Here is a 19,577-nt window from a genome sequence, read left to right as displayed (position 1 = left end):
AACGACCAATCTGATTCACCGAGGACAAGATGGGAACGACAAATCACACATGCGCGCGCAGAGACCGGGCCAGTGGAAAAATATCGGTGCCAAAAATCTGCTGAATGTCCAAAATTGGAACTGATATAGAACAGATTCCTGGACTAATCCTATTGATAAGGTTCTAATAAAGATCAGTGCAGGGGAAGATCACAGAAGAAGTCGTAGGAATTTCACGTTATGCCCTGGAGGACAAGCAAAACCTGAACCTAAATACCGGCCCAAAATTATTTATTGGCCACGTTTACATGATGTTTTTAAATTTGGAATTAACTGTTCTGAATTAAATAGTTTGGAATTAAAATATTTTCATTCAGGTTTACATGGAAATAATAATTCAGAAGATGGAAAACACCTTAAATCGTCGTTATTTATTTCCGCTCAACGTCTGGAGGTCGGGAAGGGTTCTGATTGGACAGACAGTGTTGGGGAGTAACAGATTACATGTACCGGAGTTACGTAATCAGAGTACAAATTATGAGTAACTGTATTCAGTTACAGTTACTGTTTCAGTGAGTGGTAATTGGATTACAGTTACTTTGTTGAAATAAATGGATTACACTGCAGTATTTTCCTGTTTTCACATTTTGGGCTGTACCCAAACTTTTTTTTTGGTAATTCCACTCATTGCCACATACTAAACCAGGACTAAATCAGGATTGAACCAGGACTGAACCAACCCAGGTCTAAACCAGGACTAAAACCAGGTCTAAACATGGTCTAAAACCAGGTCTAAAACCAGGACTAAACCAGGACTAACACCAGGTCTAAACATGGTCATCTAAAACCAGGTCGAAAACCAGGTCTAAACATGGTCTAAAACCAGGACTAAACCAGGTCTAAACTAGATCTAAAACAGGACTAAATCAGGATTTAAAAGGACTAATTCATGCTGCGCGGACCGTGTTTCCTTCTCTTCTGTCAATCATATTTTTAATACAGTTCAGGAAAATCTGGGCTTTTTATTTTCTTTTAGCAGACAAAACTTTTTATGTGAAGATATCGTAGTCTTTGCTTCTCTTCAGCAAATCAAGTAATCCAAAGTATTCAGATTACGTTACTCACTTTAAGTAATTTAATGGATTCCGTTACAAACTACATTTTGGGGTATGTAATCTGTAATCTGTAGGGGATTACATTTTAAAAGTCACCTTCCCAACACTGTGGACAGACACACGAACGTATTTACGTCGACCGGAAGAAAACGCACACTTCAGCTGCTACCGGCTTTTCTGTCATCTCGGTTTGTCGTTACGCCACGGACACAAACACGATCCAAACTTTTTCCGCAGTCGCTCCAACGATAATTGCGCAGCGGCCGGAGAATTCTCTCATCACGCTTTACGTCTGTCAGCTGAGCAGGAGAAGGGAAGAGTGTCGGAGAAGAGAGGAAGAAGACAAACTGAGTCGACGGCTGCTGCTCCACCTCAGCCCACTCCCACATCCCTCTCGCAAATCCAAAGAGACGTGGATGAAAGTTCGAAGCCGGGACTGGTGGAGCCGGAAAGGAAGTGCGACCCAATGAGCATGCGCCGAACGACCGGAATTATTTTTAAGAAAAATAAACGTTTACATCAAGAGTGTCAAACTCATTTTGGTCCGGGGGCCGTATCCCACCGACTTTGATCCCAAAGGGGCCAGATCAGAAAACTCATGGCATATTTATCCCAAAAATAATAATAAGTTCAAATATTTGTGCAGAGAAACACAAATCTATTACAGAAATCTTTTTTAATTGATGAACTCTTTCTTTTACAAAATATTATATTATGCACAACCTGAAACTAAGAAAAATGCAATTTCAACACAATGTTTTAACATTAACTTGTATATAAATAGGAATAAGTAAAATTTCTTGTAAAATCCTGCACTCGGCTCCACTTTTCTCATGTTGGACATTTTTCTGATGAGGATGTCACGGTCAACAGTCAAAACGATCGTCCTTTAAGAGCGTTTGGAAAGAGACAAGTCTTCATTTGTGCTGCTCTGGTGGGAGGGGCCACGTACAGAGACGCTGGAGACGCTGCTGTGATAAACACCACAGAAAATTAACAATATTTTAAATAAAAAATATAATTAAAATATTTTAGTAGAAATAAGCCGAGGGCCAGATTAAAGGTCTTGGAGGGCCGCATCCGGCCCCCGGGCCTTATGTTTGACACCTGTGGTTTACATGATCGAGGAATAAATGAATTCGGCTTTAAAATCGGAATAAACCATCCACTTACATCCGAATTAAACTTAATTTTGAAGCAAGTTTACATGTTTTTTTTAAAAGCAGAATAAATTTTTATTCAGAATTAAATTATTTTTCATTCGGGATTAAAGCTCTCATGTAAACGTGGCGATTGTGTGCTGCTTTGGATTCTCAAAACCACTATAACCAATGCACAAAGAAGCCCATATCAGTGTGTACTTGCGGTGTGACTGTTAATAATCAGATATTATAAGTCTAGATGTTGTAGTCCGGATCACCATGGCCAAACTCCCGAGCAGAGAACATCATGACCTGGTCCAGTCTGACAGGAGCCTGCTCAAGGACAGGACCATACCAGGACAAAACCAAGTCCCTCTTCTACTACGACAGTACGGGAGGAACTGCAGAAGGTGACAAAAGAGCAGTGTTTATGAAGGAACAATCTGCTTTACGGGAGATTTGTCACAGAGACAGATAACAGAATCTCAAAGTCAATCTCGATATTTAAAAATAAAGCTTGAAACTTGGCACTTACAGTCATATATAGTAGGGATGTGAAAAATATCGAAAATCAGATACGAACCGTTAGCAGAACTAGTACAGAAACTAGATACTCATTTGAGCAAGTATCAATATATGTGTATGAGTACGTACACTAGTATACGCCCATGGACCACTGACCGATTACAGCGATATAAGACCACATGGGAATAGAAAAGAAAGTACTGTATTTTTCAGATTATAAATCACTCTGGAGTATAAGTCGCACCAGCCAAAAAATGCATAATGAAGAAGAAAAAAACATATATAAGTTGCTATTTTGGGGGGGAAATATATTTTATAAAATCAGAGACCAGGAACCGACATTTCCTCTTGAAAGTCAAGTTCTAGTAACAACAATAGAAGAGAGAACAACAGACTGTTAACGTCACATATGAACAGTTCTTAAGATAAACTATAACATAAACAACAGAACAGAACAAGTTGAACAAACTCTCCATCTCACTCCAAATCACTAAATCCATTCAATTCTTCATCCTCGGTGTCACTTCTGAGCAACTCCACGACCTCCGGAGGTAAACAGAGCGCCGCTTCCTCTTCTGTGTCGCTGTCGTCAGACTCAGCATCAGTTCCAGTTAGAATTATTCCGGCCTTTCTGAATCCCGACAGGATGGTTTCGGTGTCACTGAAGTCCAGACTTTGTCCATCCATCCAGTGACTTCCGGGAAAGTTGCATGGTTCATCCTCCCGTTTACCGTGAAGCTGTGTTCTCCATCCCCGCTTTCCACCAGTCCTTCAGAAGTTTCTCACTCACTCCAAACTTTCTTTCTGCTGTTCGATTAGTTTTCGGCTGCGTATTTCACGACTTGCAGCAGGACAGAGGCTCTTTCTGCAGGAGACATGTGCAGTAGAGCCAAGTGACAGTGGTACAGGAGGAACAGGAGCAGCAGATACTCACACACAAGACTAGAGCCTCTCCACGAATCAGTGTGAACATTTTACTATATAAGTCGCACCAGAGTATTAGTTGCAGGAAACACCCAAACCATGAAAAAAAGTGCCACTTATAGTTGGAAAAACACGGTACTACCATTTAAAGTTGTTAAAAAATGGCATGTTTTTTTATTGTTATCATCGTGGTATCATATTGTGACAAAATTAGTCAAAGAGAACTCCCTGTCTCCTTTACCATCTAAATATTATTCCATTATACTTGTTTTTAATCACACCATTAGTATCCGAGTATCTGCATCACATTATCTGACAACCCGATGGACTTAAAGGTGGCATACCTGATTTTTACGGTCTTAAAAACGTGAAAAACAGAACTAGTTCATTTGAAAAGTTACTCCTCACTTACCTCACGCGTTCAGAGCACCATAATTATTCACCGCGATGAGTTTATAAGCTCTTTTCACGACTTTCCAGAGCGCAGTTTCGCCGTAACAACAACTAGCATGCAAACTACGCACTTCCTCATTCTCGGACTACAGGGCCTTTAACCGGTGCTTTGATTTAGCGCGCGTCCACCAAGGAACCGCTCGCCCTCTGACCGGAAAGTTAAAATTTTTCATCATATCAAACGCAATTTTCGATTTAATTTTATTTTGTGTTCTTAAACGAATACAAATGTGGCTTTCAATATTCATTTCCTGAGTACAAAACAATTTAGGCTAATCATTGCCATGTAACACAAAACGTAGTCCAGTTTCGTCGTCCAAAGTCTGATCTCGGCCCAGACCGCACGCTTTCACTGACAGAGGACTGGCTGTGGACCTCCGCATTAAAAAACTGTAATATCATTGACAATTAGACGTGACTGAAACTGGGTCTCATTTAAAATCTGATCAGTTCCACTCTTGCTAACCAGACTCGGCATGTTTAAAGGCGCATTGTGTAACTTTTCTGGTGTCACCTGCTTGTTTCTTTGGATATTTCATTTCGTTTGTTCCCCAGTACGACGTTAAACGGCTCTGTTTTATATTTATTCAATTACAGGTGGTTTTAGAGGTCAAAAATACCTAGAAAAAAACATTCTGACTGAGCGTGGTCCACAGTTTTGACCTGTAACTTGGTCTGGTTTAGTCTCCATGGAGATACAAAGGTTTAATACTGTGAAACATAAGTCTTTAAGTCTCTATTTATATAGCGCTTTTCACAGACAAATGTCACAACGACGCTTTACAGAGCATTATTCAACTTTATTCATTCACTCCAGACCCGGTGATGATAAGCTTCTATTGTAGCCACTAGGGATGGGCATGATTAATCGATTAATCGATAATTGATCATTAAGAATTTCATCGATTACGTTAATTTTAATCGACAAACCGAATGTAGGTTTCTGTGTGTAGTGTGACCAAACAGGTGTGTACATGTGTCTCTGCATCAGAAGGAGCGAGACACAAACAGTGGGTCAGTCTGCAACGTACCGAAGCACAAATGTGTATTTAACAATGATTTGTACAAGAAATTCCAGGCTTTCCGTTGCGTTCGGGACAAGTGTGAGTCCATGTGCACAGTGAACAAAGCAGCACAAATGTGTCAGTGTCCAGTGGGAAAAAGTTTTACCAGGTGAGAGTCGCTCAATGTGGATGACGAGGCCCCGCCCCCCGTACGGTGTCCTGGTTTTTGCAAACACAAATCTGGTCACACTAACCTGTATTCCACTGAGTCGTGTCTTTTAATCCGACAGAAATTGAACCACATCAGCGACACAAGAGCTGTAGTTTTATCTTCGCTTAGTTTATGCAAATTAGTGATGCGGTTTTAAGTTTCATTTCTGTGAGAGTTGAACAAAACTGAATTAAACACATTATAATGTCAAACGGGCTGATGTGGCTCTTGAGTCGTTACGGTTTATATGTCGTAAAGTTGAATTTATTTATGCAGATTAGTAGTGCAGATAGTAATAATAATGATGATCATTTTGATATAAAAACGTTAATGATTAATCGATAATCGATCTTTAATTCTTCCGACGATCGATTACAAAAATTTCATCAAATGCCCATCCCTAGTAGCCACAGCTGCCCTGGGGCAATCTGACAGAAGCGCGGCTGCCATGCCAGTCAGCACCATCGGTCCCTCCGACCACCAAAACTCACTCACACACCACTTTCATACTAGGCAATGTGGGTGAAGTGTCTTGCGTAAGGACACAACAACAGCTTTGTGACTGGTGCTCCACTGTGGTACCTGATTTTCCCAGTGTCTCCCATCCAAGTACTGACCAGGCCCAGTCTCGCTGAGCTTCTGAGATCTGACAGGATCAGGCTTTGACAAGGAGGTTTGACTTGTCAAACATTCCAGACAAAGCAATAACAACTCCACGGAGAAAAGCAACTGACGCACCCTCCACCAGAAAAGTTACTCAATGCACATTTAAGCTGTTAACCATTGAAGACATTAAAGATGCACTGCGAAAATTTTCTGGTGGAGGGTTCGTCACCCGCTGCTTGATGTTGATGCTTCGTCTAGAACCGGGAGTGTCAAACTCAAATTCTCAGAGGCCAAAATTAAAAACTGGGACTAAGTCGTGGGCCAAACTAAATATTTATTGAAAAATTTCAACACCTGCATGTTTTCTCTTCTTCTGAGACATGTAATGTTAAACCTTCTCTTATTTAAATAAATGTTTAATAATAGTTTTGCTTAAACATTGAATCCAGAACAAGCATAATATAAAATCCTAACAACATTTTAAATAAGAATTGTCAGACTTAATACCATGAACAAAGCCCGCCGGAAGTTGTCTTTGCATGTTTCTAAATGTCTTCCTGGTTTATATAGATATACAAAAACATGACACAAAACTGTACACAGCAACTCGCTCTGAAGCTGAAGGGGAAGTGACGGAGAGCAATAGGAAGAAGAAGGGGAGATTCAGACCCCGTCCACATTAGTACGTATTCGAGTCGTTTTTGTTGTGGATGCAGTGTTCGTCCACACTAATCCGATGGAAAAAGTCTCCAGAGACGGAACGATCTGGTGCCTTCAGCGCCCAGGAATTCATCTGCGAGTATGGAGCTGATCCGGCACTGTGTGGACGCCTGAAAACTGCTGATACACTGATGTAGGAGCTCTAGTTGCGTCCTTATTGGACCACGTCACTGTGACTTGTTCCTTCCTGATTCGCTGGGTTTGTGACTTCGGTCATGTGACACTGAGTGCGTATACATGCACATCAATAACCTGGTTATTGAGTATCCCGGTTTCTTGATGGTGCATGTAAACGCAGTAACCCGGTTATGGCAGTATCCTGGTTATTAGAAACTATAGTTACTATAGCTGGTTTATTCCAATAGTAACCGGGATACTGTGGCATGTAAACACAGTATCCTGAATACAGCAACATAAAGTTGAGTGCGCATGCGTCCAAAAGACACTTTCCAGCCTTTTCACCACAACAGTAGCGACATAAATAAAGTGACCAACATAAATAAATGACCAACATAAATAAAGTGACCAACATAAATAAAGTGACCAAACGAGTAAAATGACTGTAAAATTAAGAGCTGTGCTAAACCTGCACACATATAATCTGCACTCGTGTGACGCTGAAAAGCTAAAACATGAACTATCTCCTGTACAACACACACACAGAACAGACTCACCATCATTAGCGCCTCTTCTGTCATAAAAAGAACACACATAATCCACAGAGTCGTGTCATTTAGTCCAAAAGAAGCTGATCACATCAGTGGCACAAGGAGCAGCTGTTTTTATCACCGCTAACAGTTTATGCTAATTAGCGATGCGGTCTTAAGTTTTGTTTCTGTAAAACATAAACAAATGTGATCACAGCTGAATTATCTGATCAAACGGGCTGATGTGTCTATAGTGTTTATGGTTTATATGTTGTAAAGTTGAGTTTATTTATGCAGAAGATTTTAATGAAGAATCTGCACAGTGGATTGTGGGAGATCTCGTAGCTCCTTAGCTTCTTATGCTAAAGGAGCTCAAGGTTTGTATTTTTCCTGGTTTATGAAATTGATTTAAATTAATTTTTGCGCTTGCGCATTTTTAAGATTATGTCAAGAAACCGGGATACTCCATTTGATCATGTATACGCGGATATGAGTGTCCCGGTTTCTCAGTGCGCATGTAAACGCAGTAACACGAATACTGACATAACCGGGATATGGCTAATAACCGGGTTATTGATGTGCATGTATACGCACTCAGTGTTGTGGTAAACTGGTAAACTGTGGTAAACAAATCGTAAACTAACGGGAAACAGCAGAGCTAGAACTACTTACTACTTTCACTCTTGTCATTTTCCTCGAGTCAAAACTTCAGACATGGCGCTTCACTTTCTTGTTTTTACCGCCCACGTGACGTTGTGACGCCAGGTTAGTGTGCAGATAGGGAACGGAAACAGAAACGACGTGTCTGGACGCAAATTGTTTCCGATACGGTGATGCGGTGATTCGTTTCAGTGTCAACATAACCTCAGAGTGTAAAAAACGAAACCGAAACTAATTACTGAACATGTTCCTTTTCAAAACAATAGAAGCCAACACGGTGATCTAAGTATGTTTTGTGTTAGTGCGCAGTCAAACACGCCCTCTTTAAGACTGACCGTAGTATAAATATGAGTAGTGTTGCTGTCAGTGGCATCTGTAAGCCTCCACTCTCTGAGGAGCTATTGTATTTCACAAGCCAGAGCTGGAGGTTTTAACGGGCGATGCTCTTACGTAAGGTACAAGTGTGAGGGCAGCGGTGGTCCAGGTCTGCTCTAGTGGCCCAAACCAATCCATCTGTCCAGACATACAGAGCTGAAAAATAATACTTGCGAAAATAAGTCATTACAAGTCATTTAAAGTTCTTTTTATCTGGCTGTTTATGTCACATTAAAGGTGCTGTACCTGATTTTTACTGTCTCAAAAACTGTGAATCGATGGTGAGATTTTGGCGATGGCAGCGTGATGAACTGACTCAATGCAAAAAGACGACAAAAGCGTTCAGATGCGATAAAAGTAGGCGGCCCGAACTTGAAAACGTTCTTGAAGACGTGGACACCTGCGGCTTACATTTAGGTGCGACCTGTATATGTACAATTTTAAAATATTAACATTTGGTTGATGCAGCTTATATTCAGGTGCGCTCAATAGTCCGGATTTTACTGTACATTTCTTTTTTTCCCCTCCTTTTGCTCACTGCACTAACAACACAGTTAGTGTACATTTTGCTAAAGAAACTGCTGTAGTGTATTGTTTTATATCGCGCTTTTGCAGGAGCATGAGCTGAGCATTGGACAGGATTGTACTTCTTACTGTAAGGAGGGTTCAAATAGGACATGGAGGACACCTAAAACCTCTTCAGGCATAGTTTTGATGAAGAAACAATGAGTGCGTATACATGCACATCAATAACCCGGTTATGATCGGGTTTTTTGAGTATCCCGGTTTCTTGATGGTGCATGTAATACGCAGTAACCCGGTTTCAGTAACCCGGTTATGGCAGTATCCCTGTTATTAGAAACCGGGTTACTGTAGCTGGTTTATTCCGATAATAACCGGGATACTGTGGCATGTATACGCAGTACCCCGGTTACTGCAACATAAAGTTGAGTGCGCATGCGTCCAAAAGACACTTTCCAGCCTTTCACCACAACAGTAGTAACATAAATAAATTGACCAACATAAATAAAGTGACCAAACGAGTGAAATGACTGTAAAATTAAGAGCTGCGCTAAACCTGCACACGTACAATCTGCACTCGTACGACCTGCACTCGTGTGACGCTGAAAAGCTAAAACATGAACTATCTCCTATACTCTATATGCACAGAACACACTTACCATCATTAGCACCTCTTCTGTCACAGAAATAACACACATAATCCACAGAGTCGTGTCATTTAGTCCAAAAGAAACTGATCGCATCAGCGGCGCAAGGAGCGAGTTGTTTTTATCGCCGCTAACAGTTTATGCTAATTAGCCAAACGGTCTTAAGTTTCGTTTCTGTAAAACGTAAACAAATGTGATCACAGCTGAATGATCTGATCAAACGGGCTGATGTGTCTATAGTGTTTATGGTTTATATGTTGTAAAGTTGAGTTTATTTATGCAGAAGATTTTAATGAAGAATCTGCACAGTGGATTGTGGGAGATCTCGTAGCTCCTTAGCTTCTTATGCTAAAGGAGCTCACGGTTTGTATTTTTCCTGGTTTATGAAATTGATTTAAGTTAATTTTTGCACCTGCGCATTTGTAAGATTATGTCAAGAAACCGGGATACTCCATTTGATCATGTATACGCGGATATGAGTGTCCTGGTTTCTCAGTGCGCATGTAAACACAGTAACACTGAATACTGACATAACCGGGATATGGCTAATAACCGGGTTATTGATGTGCATGTATACGCACTCATTGTTAGAATGAGAGCTCCAAAAAGTCGATTTTGCGTAATACCCTTGCTTTAACTTCATCATTCAGCTGCTCACATTTTGATTTACAATGTCAGTGAGTGAATGAACGATTTCAGATGTTTTGTCATAGCGTCAATAATTCGTAATTCACATTAAACAATCATAAAAAAAATATCATAACACTAAAAACTGATATCATACTTCTTATTCACAACATGAGTTTGTTTTTGCAGTTGGCATGATCCCGACTGGCACTGGAGGTTGTCTGTTGTGTCTGCCCTGCCTCTTGTTGTTCAGCTGTTACTAGGCCACCCCCTCTCTCCTCCTCTCCTCTTCCCTCTCTGTCTCTCACCCGGTTGTATCCCGTTACACAGTGGAAATAGGGCCCTGTGTTTCCTGGACGGGCCCTGCTCTGCGGTTTTGGCTGCTGCCCGCTGCTGTTCTCTGTGCTGCGGGGCCGTCTGTTGTTGGCGACGACGTGCTTTTGTTTTCCAGGGCTTCCACCGTCGTTTAACCCTGACAGCTTTAGAGCCGGGCCTGTTTGTGCGCCATGATGTAAACATAATCATATCAGCTCAGGGTCCTCGGGCTGTCAAAAGGAAATCGGAAATCCGTGGCTAATCAATGTTAAAACTAGTATCGAAACTAGATACTCGTTTGAGCTGGAGCAATACTGGAAAGTCCCATTCACAGGACAGAAATGAAGCTTTTCTGAAGTTTTAGAATAATCTGGAGCTGTATCAGAACAAGTGTAAGAGCACATAGACTAGTGTGCGCACGTTAGACCACTGTGAAACCTACCTGGACCACTGAGGGATTACCGTATTTTCCGCACTATAGGGTGCACTTAAAAGCCTTTAATTTCGTCAAAAAACGACGGTGTGCTTTATAATCCAGAGCGTCTTATATATGAATTTATTGGGGTGTCTTGGTACGACTTTAGTAAACTAGAAAGCCGCACTAATTGCAGCATCACGACTCCCGTAGTCAGGAGCATCAGGAGTAAAACACACTGTGATTCCTGTCAAGAGACACACTCACAACGCCCACTTTAAACTCAAGGCTGTAATGAAGTGAAAGTGCGAGCTGCGTGGGAGCAGTGGACGAGAGAAGGAGAACACACATTCACCAAGACAGAGAGACAACGCCGAGCGACTTACGCCACGATCTGCCGACGGATCGTGGACGCCCGGGCTAAGGATCAGTATCAACTGTGGTCCGAGCTTTCACCAAGACCAGAATCATCACTGAACTGCCAGGGAACAGTAACCACACTGACTCGGATCATGACAGAGGGATGTGGACGTGCTGGACGCCGGAATCGCCAAACTGTTTCAACTATTATGACTTATTGTGGATACACGAACAATTTAGCGTCTCAGACAGTATTTTTTTACGCGTTACAATTGAACAAAGTTGAGTGTTATTGTGAACGCGTTAAATAAAGCTTGACTGACTTATCTAACTTTTGTGTTTCGTTTAATGCGCCTTATAGTCCGGTGTGGTTTATATGTGAAAAAAGTTCGAAAATAAACCATTCAATAACAGTGCGCCTTATAATCCAGAGCACCTATAGTGTGGAAAATACGGTGCACAGATATAACACCATAATGGCCACGTTTACATGTTTGTAAATTCCAAATTAATTGTTCTGAATTAAATAGTTTGGAATTAAAATATTCTGCTTTGAGTTTACATGGAAGTAATAATTCCGAATTGAGGTTTACATGGAAAACACATTAAATTGCCTTTCTTTAAAAGTGTATTTGTATGGCACAATTCATATACAAATGAATTCAAATTGCTTTACAGAATAAGAAATACATTAAAATCACAATACAAAGAAATCAAAACATAAATAATCATCATAAAATTAAAAAGAGAGAGACATTAAATGAGAGAGAAGAGAGCGGAATGAAAACCTTACAGTCATTTGCAGCAAAACAGAACCATTTTGAGTCTGGATTTAAAAAAATAGTCAGAGTCCTGAAAAAACCAAAGGGAGAGATGAACTGAGAGCTAAACTGAGAACTGAAGAGGAAAGGAGTGGCGATCTGGAATCTAAGATCAGCCTGATGAAGAAGCGTCTACAGGCCCTGGAGACAGTCGAGAGGGAGTATCTGAGGAATAAGGCCAAAGAGGAGCACATCAAAACACCGATCGCGAACCGCTTCCGGCAAGAGGACAACAAGGTGAAAGACTTGACGCAGGAAGTGGAGAGGCTGAGACGTAAGCTTAAAGACATGAAGGTGGTAGAAGGAGACTCGTTTAAGACAGAGGGGTTTGAGCTACTCGAGAAAAGATTCACGAACGAGCAAGAGAAAGCCAAGGCGTTGATGGAAGAGTTGGAGATTTCAAAGAAGGAACTGTCAAAATATCAGCTGGCGGAGAAGAAAGAGTGTAACCAGGAGACGGTTCTGTACAAGAGACTGAAACTCTTGACTCCCCGTGTTTAGTCGTGACTCTGGGCACCAGCAGGAGGTCGGTCCCTGAGCTCCTCAGAGTGTGAGATGGTTCATGTGGCACTAACATGTCACAGATGGACTTTCATGGAGAGACTTGTTCACAAACAGAGCCACTTTAAAGTCTCTGAGCCACAGGGGGCAGTGCAGAGACCTGACACCAGGACACACGTGTTTGTACTTCCTTGTCCGAGTCAGGAGCTGCAGCATTCTGGATGTTCTGCAGCTTGTTTGGAGAAACCAGTGATCAGATGATTACAGTATCTAAACTACTTGAGACAAACACGTGGATAAGTCTGCTCTGCAAGGCTTTGGAGGCAGGAGTGCTACTTGGATATGCAAAAAATGTGAAGAAATGTCCTTTTGGTGCTCTTCAGTGTAGGGACCAGTCTCAAATACAAAGTGGGAAAAAAACTGAGGCACTCAAAACCTGATGAAGGCCGAAGAGCCGAAATGCGTTGGCGTATTTTAACTTTATCTGCCATGTGGTATTAAAGGCTTTTAATTATTTTGTACTTTTTGAGTGCCTCAGTTTTTTTCCCACTTTGTACGTGGATAAGTCTCTTTATGTTAATTACACTTTCTATCAGATGTTGCCTTAGTTCAGGGGTGTCCAAACTTTTTTCATCAAGGGCCACATATCTAAACACAGATGAAGCAGAGGGCCGATCGAGGGCCGTAGACTGGAGCTCAATACAGAGAATAATTGAAATATGTGCATGTTTAACACGTTAGAATGAGCCCTCAGTCTTTATTCAAGCTAAGATCCTTAAAACCACACACTAAATATTAAATATGAGCTTTGTCATGGTAGATTTTCAAAAAACTTGCAGTAAAAATGTAATTTTTAATTGATGCAAGGTCATTTGGGCCAATTCGGGGCCATAGTTTGGAAATGCCTGCCTTGGTTCATTGTCTATGGCCCCTGACCCACAGTACATTTGTCAAGAGGCCAAACAGGAGCAGGGTTACAAGAGGCACCTTCAGCTGTAAAACTGTCAAATGTGTCAGTGCAGAACGTCATTTGGACCAGTCAGTCGTCTCTTATAAGCACTGTAGACTCTGGAACACACTTCCCACTGAATTGAAGTCAATTTCCCAGTTTAAAATGCTCACCTTCCGACTTAAATCTTGTCTTAAAACAAACCAAATCTGTCCCAGGTGTGAATAGTGTGAGAGGGCGTGAATGAGCGTTGAATATGTATAGTTAGACTGTTGTATTTCTATAAATCAATGATGTTCTTGTGCATTTTGGATTTTGTTGGTGTAGAAAAGCTCAACCAGGGACAGGAGCTTAAAATTAACACTTTATATATCGAATATGTACCTTGTCTTTACCTATTTGAATGTCTGAAAGTTTGACTGAATCCTTAAATCACTTAAAATTTCACATTTCTTGTAATCTGTGAGTTGTATTTTGCTTTTGGGTACGTTTCCCAAGTCTTAACACGTGCATTTTAAGTTGTAGAATATTGTTGTTTACCACATTTTTGTCATTTAAAGTCATACCAACTATAATGAAAATGCAATAGCTGGTGCTTCATCTTCCTGTCCTCCTGAAGCAGCAGATGTCCAGGTGGTTGCGTGCTGTGTCTCTCTGTCTCCTCCTGCCTCTGAACAGCCTGTGTGTGTGTGTGTGTGTGTGTGTGTGTGTGTGTGTATCCTCTCCTCCGATCAGACAGATAAAACCACATCTATATTTCATCAGCCGAAAGCAAGAGTGCAGTTACAGTTTCACTCGGGGCCCTGCGGGTGCTCGAGTCTGCACGGGAGCGCTCAGACCTCACCTGCTGCGACTACATCCTCGTACATCTCTAAAAACAGCTCACGTAATGTTCTTCGGCCAGTTCCTTATGTGTTCATTATGAGCCGGACCGTGTGCCGTGATGCTCAGATGGGGCCCAGGTCCGTGTGTGTGTGTGATAAAAGGACAGAAACATCAGACTGTGACTTTGAGCGAGAAACCAGAGACACTGTTTGATCCCTGTTCTACTGCTCCATGAAAACGTCGGCGTAATTTACGGTTGAATCGCGGCACACGGCAGCTGGAGGACAGTTGTGTTTTAAAGCCGGGCTACCATTACCTTTACCCAGCAGGACGGACTCTGCAATAAACTGGAGAATGCACGAATTCGTCTTGTGCAGCTGCGTTTGGGCCGCACCGGGAGCGGGTCAGAGCGACTGACCAATCGCGCGGCGGCTTTGTGGTCTGGGCTGAGGCCAGAGGCGAAGCGCCCAAACAAACCAAAACAAACACGGAGACGCCGGCAGACGTAAACAGGGAGATTTTTTGCAGAAATAAGTGGATAAGAGAAATGTGTCTGCTTTTCTCTTCACTGGATTCACTCAGAACTTTCCAAATCGCTTTCAGCAGGAGCCGTGTGCAAAACACCCACAGACATGGATTAGTCTAAACAATGTACCAAAAAAAAAAGTGAAATACATTTATCACTCTCTAGTGTCAGAATACTTTTGACTAACTGAAAACTACGATGTCTAACAACCATAGACTGTGTAAAGAAGTGGATTAAGGGAACGTGTTGTTGTGTATAGTGTTCAGCTCCAGTCAAACGAAGCTCATCGAGGCTTGAAGGAAATTTGGAGCCGACTTCCATATTTGGAAATGAGCATCATAGCAATTAAAGAGCCAATCAGGAGCGAGGGTGTTGAAGTTAGGCACCTGATTTGTCTGCTATTAATGTTCATTTCTTCATTTACGAACAAAATATGAAAATAAAATCACCAGGATCATGTAGAGTGGGTTAATATGAACATTTTAAGACCAATTTATGTTATTAGGTTTTTGTTTTTAGGTATGAAAACAAACTATTGGTCTGAAAACAAGAACCTAATAGCATAAATTGGTCTTAAAATGTTTGTATTAACCCGCTCTATATGATCCTGGTGATTTTATTTTGTTATTTATACATTTCAGGTGCCTAACTTCAACACGCTCGCTCCTGATTGGCTCTTTAATTGCTATGATACTCGTGATCGGAATTCCAAATATGGAAGTCGGCTCCAAATTCAAAAGCACATGACCTCTCTGAGGAAGATCGCTAGTAGCGAGCAGTCGAAACTGTCAGGTATGAAAACAAACTCATGGTCTGAAAAAAAGAACCTAATAACATAAATTATCGGAAGACTAAATGAGCCTCATTGGACTGTTTTAAGACCAAAGTGACAAGCCTGACAGCAGCGGTTACAGAGAGAGAGGTAGGGCTGGGTATCATTAAGGAGTTGCCAATACGATACATACCGCGATACACAGGTCACGATACGATACAGATCTCGAAACAGTGCACTTTCGATTCGATATGATATATTTCAAATCGATTCGATACAGTGCAATAAAAAATAAAGGCTAAATCGTGGCTGTGACACTAAAAGGCTTTGTTAAATCACTTCTTGTGCAAAGTGAACATGAAACACAAACATTTTAATCCTCAAAACAGTAAAAATGTCAAATGTGTCGCATAAATGAGTTTCCTTTCACTCCACAAGCAACAAAACTGTAGCTCTGTAACAAAATAATTTAGTAAAACACACCTAAAAATACTCTTGGTGAAATATCGATACAGTAGCCCATGATATCGATACTGTATCATCGCATTAAATGATACGATATATCGATATTCTGATATTTTTGCACACCCCTAGAGAGAGGCGATGATTTTTCAATAGAAAGTGAACTGGAACTAGAGTTGATGGTGTCGGAAGTTCGTCCACGCTCACTTGGTGGAACGCGGTGACGGACAGGTCGGCTATGTCCATTTATATAAACAGCCTAAGGCGACAACACAATCCTGAGCTCAAAAGAGTAACACTCAAACTGATATTGATGCAGTATTAACTAGGGATGGGCATGATTAATAGATTAATCGATAACTGATCATTAAGAATTTCATCGATTACATTAATTTTAATTGACAAACCGAATGTAGGTTTCTGTGTGTATCGTGACCAAACAGGTGTGTACATGTGTCTCTGCATCAGAAGGAGCGAGACACAAACAGTGGGTCAGTCTGCAACGAACCGAAGCACAAATGTGTATTTAACGATGATTTGTACAAGAAATTCCACACTTTCCGTTGCGTTCGGGACAAGTGTGAGTCCATGTGCACAGTGAACAAAGCAGCACATATGTTTCTGTGTCCAGTGGGAAAAAGTTTTTCCAGGTGAGAGTCGCTCAATGTCGATGACGAGTCCCCACCTCCCTCCCCCCGTACGCTGTCCTGGTTTTGACAAACGCAAATATGGTCACACTAACCTGTATTCACCTGAGTCATGTCTTTTAATCCAACAGAAATTGAACCACATCAGCGACACAAGAGCTGTAGTTTTATCTTCGCTTAGTTTATGCAAATTAGTGATGTGGTTTTAAGTTTTGTTTCTGTGAGAGTTGCGCAAAACTGAATTAAACACATTATAATGTCAAACGGGCTGATGTGGCTCTAGAGTCGTTACGGTTTATATGTCGTAAAGTTGAATTTATTTATGCAGATTAGTAGTGCAGATAGTAATAATAATGATGATCTTGTTAATATAAAAACGTTAATGATTAATCGATAATCGATCGTTAATTCTTCCGACGATCGATTAAGAAAATTTCATCGAGTGCCCGTCCCTAGTATTAACCATAAAACACCAGAATATTATGGTTAGTGTATTTGCACAATGATTTCACATACACTGGTATATTTACAGCACACACAGCAAAAAGTGTTATTAAGAGTTATATTAACGTTTTGAGAATAAACGGATAACACTTTGTTGGGTTATCCTGATTTATTTATTTTTTACACTTTATTTTAGTTAATTTACGATGAAATTATGTACAAAACTGGTTCAAACTGGTCTTCTCTCCTGGGAAGTTTGACGCGGTGGGTGGGAGGAACCAAATTAATCAACTCTGGCAAATAACCCCAACTCGAAACCCCATTTAACTTTCAAATAGAACACTTTTTTGCATTAAAAACAACTCTGAAATAGTTCACACTGAATTTTTTGCTGTGTACTATGTTCCAACTCTTCAATTTCCTGCTGCCGTGGTAGTTACAGATTCTCTTGCACACTCAGTTAGATGTTCTATCCCTGCTACTTTCACGGCATTGTGGTTTATTTTGTATAAATGATAAACTTTTGTGCCTTCGTTAACATTATTATCAGTTTGTACGACCGTAAACGACAAAAAAACCAAAAACAAAACCCTGACATCTTTAAAAAAAAATGAAGATAAGAACTAAGAAAATAAGTGATCGTATTTCTGTCTGAGGAGTTTGAAAGACACAGAACTCTGGAATGAATTAATTATGCTTTAAATTTTGTTTGTTTTCATTTATATTTTGTCTCTTAAATATACCGTAAGTCGTAAGTGAAATTGTAAATGCAAACTTGCTGTTCAGACGCTGCTTTTCTTTCTTGGTATCCTGTCATTGTTTAATAGAATTTGGCGTTAGAAGTACTTTTGACTTCAGCCTAAACACTCTCGGTCATGATCCATGGAGTTGTCGTCTATGTTTTGTTTTGTTTTGTTTTATAGTGCTGTAAAATGACCGAATTAACTACTTCTACTACTACTTCACCCTTTTAAACAAGGCAGAGTGACTGAGGAGTGAATGAATAATGGCAAAACTGCACTCACAAGACCACACCTGCAGGAAGTTCATGCAAAAACTATTATTTTTGCCAAAAAAAGTACAAGAAACAATATAAAGACAGAATTACTAGTTGCCAAATTAGATTAGATGCCAAATTTTCAGCTAACTCACCAGCGTCTGCCGCTCCAAAAAATAAAACAACTTAAAATCTAAATAAAATTATTATTGGACTACTACAAATTAAGGCTGGGTATCATTATGAAGTTGTTTATACGATACATACCTCGATACAGTGAGCTTTTGATTCAATATGATATATTTCAAATCGATTCAATACAGTTCGATAAAAATAAAGACTAAATCATGTCTGTGATACTAAAAGTCTTTGTTAAACCACTTTTTGTGCAAAGTTCATATGAAACACAAACATTTGAATCATCAAAACTGTGAAAATGTCAAATGTGTCGCATAAAAAAGTTTCCTTCCTCTAAACAAGCAACAAAACTGTAGCGCTGTAACAAAATAATTTAGTAAAACATACCAAAAAATACTCTTGGTGATATATCGATACAGCAGCCCACGGTATCGATACTGTATCATCACATTAAGCGATACGATATATCGATATTTCAATATTTTTGCACACCCCTACTGAGGAGTGAATGAATAATGGCAAAACTGCACTCACAAGACCACACCTGCAGGAAGTTCATGCAAAAACTATTATTTATGCAGAAAAAAGTACAAGAAACAATGTAAAGACTATGGAGTAAGAAAGCTGTCAAAAATATTCGTGCGCATAGAATAGAAATCCGTGCGTATTTGTCTGTAGTTGCGCATAAAATAAATATTTGTAAACTTTCAAATGAGTCCAGTCGTACATAAAATATATTGTGTGTATTTTATCCATCAGAATACGAATTGAAAAATTACGACGTCATGAATTACAATCACGAAATGAAAATTTACGATTACGCTTTCATCAGTACGAATACGAATTCACAGACGGAACTTTACTGTCAAAAATACGTCATCACTTCACAGACATTATCCATCGAGCAGAAGAAACATCGATCAAGATCAAGACTGTGCAGCTCAAGTTTGTAGCAGAGGGTAAAAACAGAGTAATAGCACAAGAAGCTACAACAGCGACCAACAAGTGGATTCATTAAAATCTATTGTAAAAATGTCTTGAATTCGGGAACCGAACGCTGCTGTATAATATTGTGTAGAAACACCTCCTTTGAACGGGAAATTGCACCTATATGTTAGAAAACATAGTGGAGCCAGTTGGCAACATCCGACGTAACGTTATCCCAGGGCTAATTAACAAATATCAGGTTCTCTGTATGTTTAGATTAAAACATTCACGGCTACAGCCACTCTGTTTTTACCCTCTGCT

At 40.3% G+C, this 19,577-nt stretch overlaps 1 protein-coding gene across 1 annotated transcript in view; it reads left to right on the top strand.

Moving 5' to 3' along the window:
* The window catches only part of LOC110172213 (myosin-10-like), a 249,049-nt gene that overhangs the window by 58,715 nt on the left and 170,757 nt on the right, over positions 1–19,577 (top strand). The window lies entirely within an intron of this gene.

The sequence above is a fragment of the Boleophthalmus pectinirostris genome, unplaced genomic scaffold (assembly GCF_026225935.1).
Source record: "Boleophthalmus pectinirostris isolate CB_2022bp ecotype Guang Dong unplaced genomic scaffold, ASM2622593v1 HiC_scaffold_17, whole genome shotgun sequence".
NCBI lineage: Eukaryota > Metazoa > Chordata > Actinopteri > Gobiiformes > Gobiidae > Boleophthalmus > Boleophthalmus pectinirostris.
The sequence above is the reverse complement of the archived record's forward strand: the minus strand, read 5'-3'. Positions and strand labels throughout refer to the sequence as shown.